The sequence below is a fragment of the Arachis ipaensis genome, chromosome B10, assembly GCF_059453495.1.
Source record: "Arachis ipaensis isolate K30076 ecotype BB chromosome B10, ASM5945349v1, whole genome shotgun sequence".
Lineage (NCBI taxonomy): Eukaryota > Viridiplantae > Streptophyta > Magnoliopsida > Fabales > Fabaceae > Arachis > Arachis ipaensis.
The window spans coordinates 26,101,097-26,116,347 of NC_142435.1; the positions used below are offsets into that span (position 1 = coordinate 26,101,097).

General features: G+C 37.2%; 1 non-coding gene across 1 annotated transcript; it reads right to left on the bottom strand.

Annotated features, from left to right (window-relative positions):
* Positions 1-14,662: 14,662 nt before the first annotated feature.
* On the bottom strand, positions 14,663-14,770 carry LOC148579464 (small nucleolar RNA R71). Its single transcript, XR_015895333.1, has one exon. It is a non-coding gene; the product is annotated as a small nucleolar RNA R71 (small nucleolar RNA).
* Positions 14,771-15,251: the final 481 nt, after the last annotated feature.

Here is a 15,251-nt window from a genome sequence, read left to right on the forward strand (position 1 = left end):
TCATCTACAAACTAGAAGTGTGACAACTCAATATTATCCCGTCCAACCAAAAACAGAGAGATACGTTCATTCCTCACCGCCTCCCTGATCATTCTATAGAGAATATCAACAACTAGCACAAACAGAAAGGGAGACAGTGGGTCTCCTGGTCATAGACCCCTTTCCATTTTGAAGGGCTTACAGGGGGACCCATTTATAAGAACTGACATAGATGCAGAGCATACACATTCCTTGGTCCAGGCCCTCCACCTAAGGCCAAATCCCATCTTGTGTAACACAATATCCACAAAATTCCACTTGACCTTATCATAGGCCTTTTGAAAATCCAGTTTAATAATCGCTGAGCTCTTTTTTTTTACTTCAGCCACTGCATTGTTTCACAGGCAATCAGCGTCCCATCATGTATTTTCCTGCCCTTCACAAAAGCACTATGAGTCTCCCCTACTAAACCTGGCATAACCTTCCGCATCCTCCGAACCAACACCTTAGATATGACCTTGTACACACAATCTACCATAATAATCGGTCGAAGATATTTTATTCCTTTGGCTCCAACAAACTTCGGCGCTAACGCCACCCAAGTGACATTCGAATCCCTAGTTAGCACAGTTGACTAGAAAAAACCAATCACTGCTTCAATGAACTCCCTTATGAAATCTTCCCAACACATTTTAATGAAATTCGTATTATACCCATCGCTGTCTGGTGCCTTAATTGGCTCACAATCCCAAACTGCATCCTTTATTTCTTCAAAAGATGGCATTGACTCTAACTCTGTTGCCTCTTCGTTACTTATCTGCTTTACCAGCCCCGAAACCCTATATTAGGCAATGTCTCCTGATGGTACAAGTCCTTATAGAAATCTCGTATAGCAACCTTGATCCTGGCTTGATTCCATACTAGCCTTCCATTAATCATTGAGGCATCAATCTGATTGTTCTTCCTCCGAGCTGAAGCTAGATTGTTAAAGTTTCTAGTGTTTTTTGTCCATCTCCTTTGCATGCCTGGATCGTGACATCTGCTTCCAATGAAGTTCCTTTCTAATATACCACTTCTTACAAGAGCTCACAAGCACCTTTCTTTTAGCTTCCATAGTTCTGTCATACACTCCGTTGCTCACCATATCATCTACTTTCTTGATCTCTTCTTCAAACTGTTTAATCCTCATGTCCATGTTTTCAAAATTCTCCTTATGTCATTGCCAGTGGAACCATTAAACCCTTTAACTTGTCCATGAATTGAACAGCCCCTAAGTTCCTCCATTCCTCCTTTCCCATCCTCAAGAACCCCTCGTGAGAAAACCAGGAATCTAGGCTCCGAAATGGTCTCGGCCCCCTCTCATCCTTATGACATCCACAATCAGTGGACAATGGTTTGACAAACCTCTAGGCCCTCCTCTTAGCCTTGTTTCAGGAAACTTTTCTAACCACCTCAAGCTAACCAGAATCCTATCAATGCGACTGCTTGACTGGCCCCTAAACCATGTGAACATACGATCAATTAGTGCTAGGTCCACTAACTCCATATCATGAATCCATGATTTAGACTTCACTGCAGACACCGTCAAAGTAGCAGCTCCGTTCTTCTCTTCCACTTTACTAACCTCGTTAAAATTCCCCAAATAACAAACTGGTACTTGACATGCGCACCATATACTAAACAAAAAGCATAACGAAAATTATTTTTTAACAGCACACCATCCACATACAAGCACCTTTCTCCTTTATAACAGTTATTCATCTTAAAAACCATTTCATCCCACATCAAAAGCAGGCCGCCTGATGCACCTTCCGTCCCTACAAACTCCCACTGAACTGCATCATTTCCCCAAAGTTATACTACATCAAATTTAGTCAAAACCGCTTTCTTTGTCTCTATTAAGCCTAGCATATTCAGTTTAAATTTTCTCCTAAAGTTCTTCCCCATTCTCAATTTCTCGACTCCCGCCAACCCCCTAACATTCCAAGAGCTAAATATCATTTTAACACATTTATACACACCTTTTTTCAATTTTTCGGACGACTTCTCCTAGCCTTCTCCTTCTGCTTAGCTTGCTTTTTCTTTTGGGTTATCGCCTCATTCTGTGTTTGAAGTATCACCATAATGTCATCTTCCTTATTGTACTGTACTGCTCGAGACCCCACTGTAAGCTCCCAAGCTTTCCTATTTTCTTGCATTTCATTTGCACATTATTTTCTGAAGTTTCAGTTCCAGCTTCACTACCATCATCACAACTGGTATTCCCGAAGCCATCTGAGGCCTCCCTTGCGTCATCATTACCTAGCTCCGATGCTACCATTAGTTCTTGTACCTCAACTACACCTGGGACGTTGTCTGCTGTACCCTTCGTTGAACACATGTTTCTCTGACAACCACCTTTGCAACTTGCTTCCTTACCTTCCTTTGCATTTGGGACACCCAACCTCATTCCATACCCTACTGTACCACCACACCGTTCTCCCTTATGCTTTGCAACAACATCGCCGTAACAACCAAGGCCTAAACCAGTTCCCCCTCCAAACCAGTCCGCCACTAAACCTCCACTTACCCGCAGTGTACTCGCCACAGCCAAATTACCAGCATCGTTGCCCCACCCCTCTCCTCCATTCAGATCTCGCCTTGTCTCAACAAACCCGGACCCCCAACATAGCTAGTATTCGTCTTTGCCAGTGACGCATGTCTCCCTCTAGGGCCCATTGCAGGCTTCGTCACCCAAACTTGGCCTCCATCACCAATTGCTTCCTAGCTCACCCTCCCTCCCTCATCATTCGCCATCGTGGGGTCTTCAAACTTATTTTGGGCCATTAAATTATTTTAATTAAACAATTAATTAATCGTGGTTCTTAAACTTCTACTATATAAATACTCTATAATTCAATTCTAATCTACACATTTTTTTTCAAAAGTAGATGTATTTTATTCATTAAATGAAGCAAAATACAATGAGTTCCATTTTAGGACACATAACAAACAAAAGTCAAAATTTTCAAAGTTTTCACTAAAAGGTGAATACATCAACAAAACTTGAATTAAAGAATCAATAGATTAAGAAAAGAAAAGTGAGCTCAGCACTAATGAACTTTAAGCTATTGAACCCACGACCTCCTTCTTTTAAAAATTTAAAATAACTACTAAGCTATTAATTTAAATTACTAATTTAGTATGTTTGTTATTTAAAGGATAATGTTACAAGAACTTGAAGTTAAAATAAGAGTGATAAGATATTTATATTTGTTAGTATTATTTTAATTTATTAAGAACTTAACGATCATGATATTTATAATTTTATGTTAAATTTCTTTAAAATTTTATTCTTTTTAATTTTAATTTAAACTTAGTTTTTTTATTTTCTATTTTATTAATATATATGAAATATGAAAGGATTGAATTTTATATTTGCTTAAAAAAATTTAATTTTCCTACAAGTAAGATACGATTGAAAACTTTAGGGTGACTATGATTAAGGTCGAGAGATTCTCAACCCACAAATAAAGTAGTATTGAGTTTTAAGAAAATTTTCAAATTAAAAATCCTACACTACTCTATTCATTGCTAATCTTAGTAGAGATCTAATTATATATATATATATATATATATATATATATATATATATAATGAAAAATTTGATAAAAATATAGAAAACAACTGAATAATTAAACTTTACCTTTAAATATAAATATTATTGAATTATTAATAAAAACCTAACCTCCCAAATGAATAAATCAGGGGCAAACCCCAAAATACCCCTACCACTACGCTACCGTACCCGGTTCTCTAAAGTATTCACACTTATCAATCAAATACCCCCTGTTCCAAATCTCAAATCTTCTTCCACGGCAACCTCTTCATTCTCCGCCATCCTTTGAGCTCGTCGCTGATCCTCTCTCCTCCCGCTGCTTTTTTATCCGCCAGCATCCTCCGCCCCCTGCAAAATCTACTGCCGGCACTGCAACAAAAACCGCCTCCTTCAGAAACTTAGGTATGCATTCCTGTTCTCATCTTCTATTAGTTATTCTTTCACTTTCTAGAACTTAAATTTGTGTCTCTTGTTTTATTTTATCCAAATACTAGTTATTTTTTTCTCTTCCTCTGCAAATTGAATTTATTTATTTTAAACTATGGTATTTTGTACAGTGTTTTGAGTTCTTTTCTGGAATTTCAAAACTTTGGCAATAGAATTTCCCTAATAGAATGGACATTTATTGTGTGTTTCTTCTACTTTCTCTGGCTCTTGATATATTGATTTCTGATTAATTGATTATTGAATATTGATCACTTGATCAGTTAACTATATTGCTAGTTCAATTTTAAAATTTCTTTGTTCGTCTATCTTTTTTATTAGATTAGTTCTGGTTTTGCCTCTTTGTGAATGGAGGGAAAAATAGGGTGCGAATAATGTTTGGGTTAAAGGTTTTAAATCCACAAATTGGGTTAGGGTGAAGTTTAAACGGACCTTATTCTACTCATTGCTAGCTCTATTTGAGGTTATATTTTTCATCAAAACCTAACAGATTTGTTTATGCCATATTCAGTTTTCTATGTTCTATTGCTCAATTCTTGTGCTAGATTTGATTGGGGTTTAGAACCAGTGGGCAATTAGAACTTCTAACTTATTTTTAAATTTTCAACCTTTTTTATTGTTTTTATAGCCTGGTGTAAATTCGGTTTTAATTTGACATGGCTTGATCAGGTCTATTGAATTAGAGTCTTGAAAATAAACCCGGTCAATATTTTGGTTCGGTCGTTTAGATCAAAGCAAAACCAGCTTCACTTTGATGCATATAGGCCTTGTTTTTACTTTTTATTCAATGCAAAGATGATGGTAACTTGGTTTGTGTGGTTGTGTGGGCAGCTTGGTTACACAGTAGGACAGCCACCGGGGTTGGGCATCTGGCGATTTATACATACCTCTCAGGCACTTACGAGATGAAGAAATTGGTAAACTAAATGAGAATGAGGTTAATGAACTTAATGGTTTTAAAAGTTGATTGAAGACTTTATTGAGAATTGAGGTTTACTCGTGGCAAGGATGATAGTGAATCTCACTTGCAAACTGAGTTGGGTTACACCCGAGTAAGGACGATTGGTTAGTCCTACTTGTTCGTGGTTTTTCGGGTAAGGACGGTGGTTAATCCTGCTTACTCAAGATTTGCTGCAATGGCAAAGACAGTAGTTAATCCCACTTGTGCATTGACTGAGATGTGTTTTGGATAAGGACAATGGTTAATCCCACTTGTTCGAAGTATCAGGCAAGGATGGTTAGTTAATCCCAGTTACTGGTGGTTGTATGTGATAAGCAAGGATGGTGGTTAATCCCGCTTGCATTTTCCGGACAAGGATGGTTGGTCAATCCCGCTTGCTTGTGGATCCTACGGGTAAGGAAAGTTGGTTAATCCCGCTTACTCGTGTCAGGTTCTGGCAATAAAAACCGACGCATGAGCTCATGGCCAGTAGGACAGGCATGCATAATTTGCATTTGTGTGTATTGATTAGGTGTGCATCTTGTATTTGTCTTGCCTTCTTGAGTAATTGTATTTATATGCTACCTGATCTAATTGCTTTATCTATTCCCTTTACTTGTGTGTTCGTTGTATTCTTTTATATGTGCTTTAACAACTGAGAGGTCCCTTATGCTGGTGATGGTAACGCTGAGGGCTATTCTTGATGAGACGTTAATGATAGAATGATTGGATGATGAAAATGGATATCAATTGAGAATTTGAACTCTCTAGGTATATACAAGGGTTGTGGTTTGCCCCACTTACTTCGGGTTGAGAAATTGAGAGTACTAGTATGACTGATGACTTGTATTGAGACTATTGAGATTTTACTAAGACGATTGAGTCTAATGATGATAATTGATAACCTTGAGATTGAATGTTGCTAATAATAATTGCTAGAGACGAATAAGACCAGAAGGGCTTAATATAGAAGAATGAACAATAATGATATTGGGAGAATTAACAGCTTAGTGTTGGATAGAATTGACATTAGAGACAGTTGATAAGGGCTGAGACTTAGTAACTTAACCCTGTTGGGATTAGAAAGGACCCTAGGCTTGAATCTTGAATGATTTGAGTTTAGGGTTGCCTAGCGGGTTCATATGCTTTTACTACCCTACTGGGAACCATCGGGTTCTTACCCCTTTTCGGATTTGGTTTTCCAGATGCAGGACATGGTGTACCTTGTTGAACATGCCGTACTATCTGTGGAAAGCGAAGACTCCTCTTATTTTGTACTTAGATATTTATTTCTCCACTTTTATATATGCATACGTGTACCTCTCTTTGAGGTTGGTTTATGGAGAAATAGGTTGTATTTTGTTTACTTCTGAGTTGTATTATACCTTTTAGCCGACTGACGTGGCGGAAATTAGCCGATTAAGAAATTAATATAAGAAATACGTTGCGAGTACAGTTCTTAACCAGCAAAAATCTGCTTATCAATTTAGAAGGGTTGTCACAAAATTAGAATAAAAATAATGGGAGTAGGAATCCCAGGTCGTCTCCAACCGAGTTGACAAAAGAGTGCTATTTTATTAGTCAGGAATTTTCTGAGAGTTTTTAAGAGTTGGAGAACAGAAAATTAAATGATTATAATTTGAAGCAATAAAAATTAATGAGAGAATTTATTCAATTAAATAAAAGCCTTGACCGGGGGAAGATTAATTGAAAGTTCTGTCTTTGTTGGATTTTCCCAAGTGTAATAGAAAAAGGTTATTGTTCTACTTAGTTATCCTTTACTGAATAAAGGAAAGTCAAGCAACTAACTAACCAACTCTAAATCCCAGGTCCTAATCCTCTCCTAAGGAAGGATTAGAGTTAGAGACCAGGAAATTAGCCAACAACTTCCAATTTAACTAATCACTTGAGCATTCCAACTCTAAGGTCTCCTCTTAATCAACCCCCAAGTCAAGTTGGGAGTCTACTCCATTGACATGGAAATTACTTGCATAGAATTAAAAAGGGAATAAAAGGAAGACATAATAAATAATAGCTGAAAACTAATTAAAAGTAAAAATAGTTATTTGCATTAATAAATCCCAAATTGCAACATACGTATCTGAACAGGGTTAATAAGTAATCAAAAGAGTAAAGGAATAAGAAAGCAAACTAGAGTAGTAGAAACTTCAACGGAGGTAATGACTCTTCTCAATATCCAAAAGCAAAAGCATAAAACTAGAAATCCGTGAATGTAAAGGAAACCTAGAGGAAGTAGTCATTTTTCTCTAAGATTCCAAACTAAAACTAAAACTATGCGAATGAGAATCTCCCTTGAGTCTTTGGTCATCCCCTGGCTCTAGTCTGTGTTTCTGGGCCGGAAACTCGGTCCAAACTCGGCCCAAAATCACCCCCAGCATTTTCTGCAACTTCTGCAGATCGCGCATGTCACGCGTACGCGTCAGTCACGCATACGCGTCGCTGGTCATCTTCGCTTGTCACGCGTACGCGTCAGGTACGCGCACGCGTCGCCGTGTAATCTCGCATCCATGCGTACGCGTCAGGTACGCGCACGCGTCGCTGTGAAAATCTCCAGATCACGCGCACGCGTGAGCCATGCGTGTGCATCGATGCTCGCTGGTTATCTCCTTTATTTCTTGTGTTCCTTCTATTTTTGCAAGCTTTCTCTCCATCCTCTAAGACATTCCTGCCCTATAAAGCCTGAAACACATAACACACGGATCACGGCATCGAATGGTATAAAGGGGAATTAAAATACACAAATTAAAGGCTTAGGAAGCAAGTTTTCAATCATAGAACAAAACTAGGAAGGAATTGTAAAATCATGCAAATTGTATGATTAAGTGTGTAAAGACTTGATAAAAGCCACTCAAATCAGCACAAGATAAACCATAAAATAGTGGTTTATCAAACTACCCACACTTAAACATTAGCATGTCCTCATGCTAAGCTCAAGGAGATAAAATAAATGAATGGGAAAAGTAAGACTCATGAGATGCAACCTATATATGAATGCAACTATATGCTAAGATGGTCCTGCATACTTGGTTAAAAGTAAATAAGTTCTACAAGACAAACTTAAATCAGATATCACTAATTCAAATCATACAGTAATCATTCAAGTGTATGGGATAATTCACTCTAGTCTTCTCTAGTCATGCTTTCTAAACTTTGTTCTTCACCTAACCAATCAACAAATATTTAATGTACCAATGCAAACTTCATGAGGTCTTTTCAAGGTTGTAATGGGGCTAAGGTAAGGGTGAGGATATATGTATGGCTAAGTGAGCTATAAATTGAATCCTTAACTAACCTAAGCTCTCACTTATACACACACTCTATATACTTCTTAAATCATGCCTAGCTATCCAAAATTTCCACTTTTGCATTACATACTCATGCATCAACTCTTCTTTAATTTTTGTCACATATGCATTGATCTTTCATTAACTTAACCTTGGGGTAATTTTGTCCCCTTATTTATTGAATATTTTTGGGTTTTTTTTAGTAAAAATATAAAAGTAAACATAATATATCAATGCGCATGGATTTTTAATTTTTTTCTGGTCTCACATGAGTAGGTACCCAAATTCCTAATATTTTATCATAACACATTCCCTATTAACCCTTGTTCCCACGGTTCCCCACACTTAATTGATACACAATCTCTATCTTAAGCTAACCAAAGATTCAATTTGTGGTAATTAACTTGTTTTCCACTTAAGGCTAGTGATGTGGTAAAATATAGAACAAATGGGGGTTAAAAGGCTCAAGGTGGCTAACAAAGGTAATTGAAAGGGTAGGCTATTTGGGATAAGTGAGTTAATAACAAATGATGGCCTCAATCATATGCATGCATATAAATACACTAAACATTGGACATATAGAGTGGAACAAACTATAGATTACAATTATAGAGAAGAAAACACACAAGAATAAAATATTATAGTTAAATAGTGTAACCATGTAATTAAGCTCAAATCTCAGGTTGTGTGTTCTTAGCTATAATTCATGTTCCAATTTACAGTCTTCAAATAAGTTTAACACAAAATTTTCAATTTAAATTAGTGAAATATTATAAAATAGAGTCTTAAAAAGAAATTTATTACTTTAACCAAGCAAACATACATGCAAACAATTATTATCATGCAATCTATTCTATCTAACAAAAGAAAAACTAAAATGTTGGTGTTAAGAGAGAGAGAGATTACCTCCGAAAGTCAGGTACTGACCGACCTCCCTACACTTAAAGCTTGGCACCGTCCTCGGTGCCATCAGTTAGGAACAAAGGGGGCTGGTAACAGCATCTCCACAGTCGGGGTTGTCATGGCTCCCGGTGCTGGTAGGTGAAGTGGAGTCCAGAGTGTTTGGTTCTTCTTCAGGTGGGTGGTTGCCAGCAATCAGCTCCTTGAGGTATGTAAATTGGTGCTTGTTACGACGCTCCATTCTCTTTGCCTGCCGGTCAAGCCGGTCCAATCTCTAAAGTATCTAAAGGAGCAGCTAATTTTTTGAAGGTGCTTGTGATGTGGAAGGAGAAGGAATATCTCCGGCCGGGTCTACAATCCGGCTGGTAGTGGCTGCTTGGGGTCTAATGTACTTCCCATTGAGGACATACTGATCGTCCTGCGGAAGTATGGTCTTGGTGTCCCCAGCTCTGTAGGAGACTTCGGCTGCCGAGACTAGATCTAAAACCAAGGCAAGAAATGGTAGGTTGTCCGCAATCTGTACGTGTCCCATGGTGTGTCGGAGGTGTCTTGGTAAGTTGAGAGGCTGGTCTGTAAGGATACACCAGAGGAGAACATCCATGTCTGCAGTGAAGGAGGACTCGTGAGTGCTCGGAAAGATATAGTAGGACATAATCTGTGCCCACACTCGAGCATCCAAGGTAAGTGCTGAAGCCAATATACCCTTAGGTCGGGATCGATGGTATCCATATATCCATCTGCTGCCAGGTTGTGCTATAATTCTGAGGACGGTGTCCCAGTCAAATTGGTATGTCTGGCCCTTGAAAGAGGCTTCTTGGTATGCGTCCAATCCTTCTGGGGCAGGGGGAAGATCTAAAGCACGCTGAATGGTGCCTTCAATTATGGGGACTTGCTTCTGACGGACATAGACAGACTGTAGGGTTGGCATGTTAAAATTGGAGTAGAATTCAACTACCCATGAGAGGTTAACCTGCTGTGGCTGCCTCCGTAAGAATCCCCATTGTCTGCACTCAATACGGGGCTCAACAAACTCAACAATGTGGGTAGGGAGGATGAGTAGGTGCTCATTGTTGTAGTTCCGCTCAGCCAGGATGGGAAACATCTGCTCACAGTAGCGGTTAGTGAACCACGCAGTGTCCCTTGCTGGAGAGGCTTTCTCGGTTTCATCGACCTTGATGATCCTCTTGACCCGCTTTGTTGGTGGCTTTATTGATGTTGAGGATGGTTCCGCAGCTGGTGCTCTTTTCATTCCTGTCCTCGCCAGTGGCTTATTAGAGGCTTTATCTTTACCTTTCCTGGTGGCCATCCTGAAAAGGGATCAAAGAAAGGGCATAAAATCAAGTAGCTAGAACCGAGAGGAGGAAAATTCAAGTGATAATCAATGCCAAGGTAAAGAAGAATGTCGTAAACACATGGTCGCGACTCCATGTAATCAGGACATCAATGAAAATATAGCATGATAAATTAAGATAATTAGATGCAAGATGTCATGCTGGCAAAGGCATGAGTAGCTGATGAGCGGATAATTTATACGCTTTTTGGTATTGTTTTTACATAGTTTTTAGTATGATTTAGTTAGTTTTTAGTATATTTTTATTAGTTTTTAAATAAAAACTCACATTTCTAGAGTTTACTATGAGTTTGTGTGTTTTTCTGTGATTTCAGATAATTTCTGACTGAAATTGAGGGACTTGAGCAAAAATCAGATTCAGAGGTTGAAGAAGGACTGCAGATGCTGTTGGATTCTGACCTCCCTGCACTCAAAGTAGATTTTCTGGAGCTACAGAAGTCCAAATGGTGCGCTCTCAATTTCGTTGAAAAGTAGACATCCAGGGCTTTCCATCAATATATAATAGTCCATACTTTTCCCGAGTTTAGACGACGCAAACTGGCGTTCAACGCCAGCTCTTTGCCCTATTTTGGAGTTAAACGCCAGAAACAGGTTAAAAAGCAAAGTTAAATGCCAGAAACAGGTTATAAACTGGCGTTCAACTCCAAGGAAGACCTCTACACATGAAAGCTTCAATGCTCATTTCTGTAACTCTTGTAACGAGTTTAGTATAAATAGAACTTTTTACTATCATGTTTGGCATCTGATCTTTGATTAGTTTTATGCTATCTTAGACCTTTATGGGGGCTGGCTATTCGGCCATGCCTGGACCTTTATCACTTATGTATTTTCAACGGTAGAGTTTCTACACACCATAGATTAAGGTGTGGAGCTCTGCTGTTCCTCATGAATTAATGCAAAGTACTATTGTTTTTCTATTCAACTCAAGCCTATTTCTTCTCTAAGATATTCATTCGCACACAAGAACATGATGAATGTGATGATTATGTGACGCTCATCATCATTCTCACTTATGAACGCGTGCCTGACAAACACTTCCGTTCTACATGAAAGCAAGATCGAATGCATATCTCTTAGCGTTCTGATTCACGATCAGAGTCTTTGTGGTATAGGCTAGCATTATTGGAGGCCATTCTTGAGATTCGGAAAGTCTAAGCCTTGTCTGTGGTATTCCGAGTAGGATCTGGGAAGGGATGGCTGTGACGAGCTTCAAACTCGCGAGTGCTGGGCATAGTGACAGACGCAAAAGGATTACTGAATCCTATTCAAGCATGATCGAGAACCGACAGATGATTAGTCGTGCGGTGATAGTGCATTTGGACCATTTTCACTGAGAGAATAGGATGTAGCTATTGGCAACGGTGATGCCCAACATACAACTTGCCATGGAAAGGAGTATGAAGGATTGGATGAAAGCAGTAGGAAAGCGGAGATTTAGAAGGAACTAAGCATCTCTATACGCTTATCTGAAATTCTCACCAATGAATTACATAAGTATCTCTATGCTATTTTACGTTTTATTTATCTTTTAATTATTAAAACTCTATAACCATTTAAATCCGCCTGACTGAGATTTACAAGGTGACCATAGATTGCTTCAAGCCGACAATCTCCGTGGGATCGACCCTTACTCACGTAAGGTTTATTACTTGGACGACCCAGTGCACTTGCTGGTTAGTTGTGCGAAGTTGTGAAGAAGAACTAAGATTATGAACGTGCATATTAAGTTTTCAGCACCGTTACCAAGGAATGAACGATCACGATTTTGCCACACCAAGTTTTTGGCGCTGTTGCCGGGGATTGTTCGAGTTTGGACAACTGATGGTTCATCTTGTTGCTCAGATTAGGTAATTTTATTTTAATTTTAAGTTTTTGTTTTCATTATTTTTATTTTCAAAAATAAATTATTCTAAGACTTCAGAATTTTTAAGAATGAATTCTAGAGTTTCACCATGACATGTTGAAACCTAGCTGGCTGTTAAGCCATGTCTAAATTCTTTTGGACTGAGGTTTTCACCTGTTATGAAATGCTTGTATGTACTGCTAAGACTTGGCTGGCCATTGGCCATGTCTAGTATTTTGGACCGGAGCTTTCACTGAAAGCTTGGCTGGCTAGTAAGCCATGTCTAATTCCTGGATCGGAGCCTTAGGCTAACATTGCATGATTCCTGGAATTCTCATTAGAAATTTTGAAATCCTTATTTTTCTTTTTCCAATTAATTTTTGAAAAAAAAATTAATAAAATCATAAAAACCAAAAATATTTTGTGTTTCTTGTTTGAGTTTAGTGTCAAATTTTAAGTTTAGTGTCAATTGCATGCTTTTAACTTTTCTTTAAATTTTCGAAGAACACATGCATTGAATTGTGTTCTTCATGATCTTCAAGTTGTTCTTGATGATTTTCTATGTTTGGTCTTTAATTTTTCTTGTTTTGTGTCTTTTCTTATTTCTCATATACATTTTCAATTTGTTAGTGTCTCAATATTAAAAATTTTTTAAAGTTTGGTGTCTTGCATGTTTTTCTTTTCTTAAAAATTTTCAAAAATGTGTTCTTGATGTTCATCTTGACATTCAAAGTGTTCTTGGTGTTCATCTTGACATTCAAGGTGTTCTTGCATGCATCATGTGTTTTGATTCATAATTTTCATGTTTTGTGTCTTTTGGTTGTTTTTCCCTTTCTTCATTAAAAATTCAAAAATAAAAAAATATCTTTCCCTTATTCTCTCATAAATTTTTGAAAATTTGGTTTGATTTAGTCAAAAAATTTTAAATTTAATTATTTCTTATGAGTCAAGTCAAATTTTCAATTTAAAAATTCTATCTTTTTCAAATCTTTTTCAAAAATCAAATCTTTTTCAATTTTTCTTTCATAATTTTGAAATTTTCAAAATTTATTTTCAAAATCTTTTTCTTATTTCCATTTCATATTTTTGAAGTTAATGCTAATAATTAATGTGATTGATTCAAAAATTTTAAGTTTGTTACTTGCCTAGTAAGAAAGGTTCAATCTTTAAATTTTAAAATCATATCTTTTTGTTTCTTGTTAGTCAAGTAACCAACTTTAATTTTCAAAATCAAATTTTTTTAAATTTCTTTTTCAAATCTTTTTCAAAATAAATGTCAATCACATCTTTTTCAAAATCAATTTCAAAATCTTTTCTAACCTCTTATCTTTTCAAATTGATTTTCAAATCTTTTTCAAATTAATCCTATTTTTTTAATTGATTCTTATCTTTTTCAAAACTATCTAACTAATTCTCTCTCTCTAATTTTCGAAAATCACTCCCCTCTTTTTCAAAATGCCTTTTTTATTAACTATTTATTTTAAATTTTAATTTGATTTAATTTTATCTTTCTTTTTAAATTTTCAAATTTTAATTTTAATTTTAAATTAAAAACAAAAATATTTTCATTTTATTTTATTTTCGAATTCTTCCATCTCTCATCTCCTTCTAATTATTTACTTATCTACTAACACTTCTCTTCTTCTTAAAAATTTGAACCCTCTCCGTCTTTCTGTATTCGAATTCTTTTTCTTCTCTTCTACTCACATAAAGGAACCTCTCTACTGTGGCAAAGAGGATCCCTATTATTTTCTGTTCCCTTCTTTTTCATATGAGCAGGAGCAAGGATAAGAACATTCTTGTTGAAGTTGATCCTGAACCTGAAAGGACTCTGAAGAGGAAGCTAAGGAAAGCTAAAGCACAACTCTTTAGAGAAAATCTGACAGAAATTTTCGAAAAAGAAGGAGACATGGCCGAAAATAATAACAATGCAAGGAAGATGCTTGGTGACTTTACTGCACCAAATTCCAATTTACATGGAAGAAGAATCTCAATCCCTACCATTGGAGCAAACAATTTTGAGCTAAAGCCTCAATTAGTTTCTCTGATGCAACAGAATTACAAGTTTCATGGACTTCCATCAGAAGATCCATTTCAGTTCTTAACTGAATTCTTGCAGATCTGTGATACTGTTAAGACCAATGGGGTTGACTCTGAGGTCTACAGGCTTATGCTTTTCCTGTTTGCTGTAAGAGACAAAGCTAGAATATGGTTGGACTTTCAACCTAAAGATAGCCTGAACTCTTGGGATAAGCTGGTCACGGCTTTCTTAGCCAAGTTCTTTCCTCCTCAAAAGCTTAGCAAGCTTAGAGTGGATGTTCAAACCTTCAAACAGAAAGAAGGTGAATCCCTCTATGAAGCTTGAGAGAGATATAAGCAACTGACCAAAAAGTGTCCTTCTGATATGCTTTTAGAATGGACCATCTTGGATATATTCTATGATGGTCTGTCTGAATTATCAAAGATGTCATTGGACCATTCTGCAGGTGGATCCATTCACCTAAAGAAAACGCCTGCAGAAGCTCAGGAACTCATTGACATGGTTGCAAATAACCAGTTCATGTACACTTCTGAAAGGAATCCTGTGAGTAATGGGACGCCTCAGAGGAAGGGAGTTCTTGAAATTGATACTCTGAATACCATATTGGCTCAGAATAAAATATTGACTCAGCAAGTTAATATGATTTCTCAGAGTCTGGATGGATTGCAAGCTGCATCCAACAATACTCAAGAGGCATCTTCTGAAGAAGAAGCTTATGATCCTGAGAACCCTGCAATAGCAGAGGTGAATTACATGGGGGAACCCTATGGAAATACCTATAATCCCTCATGGAGAAATCATCCAAATTTCTCATGGAAGGATCAACAAAAGCCTCAACAAGGCTTTAATA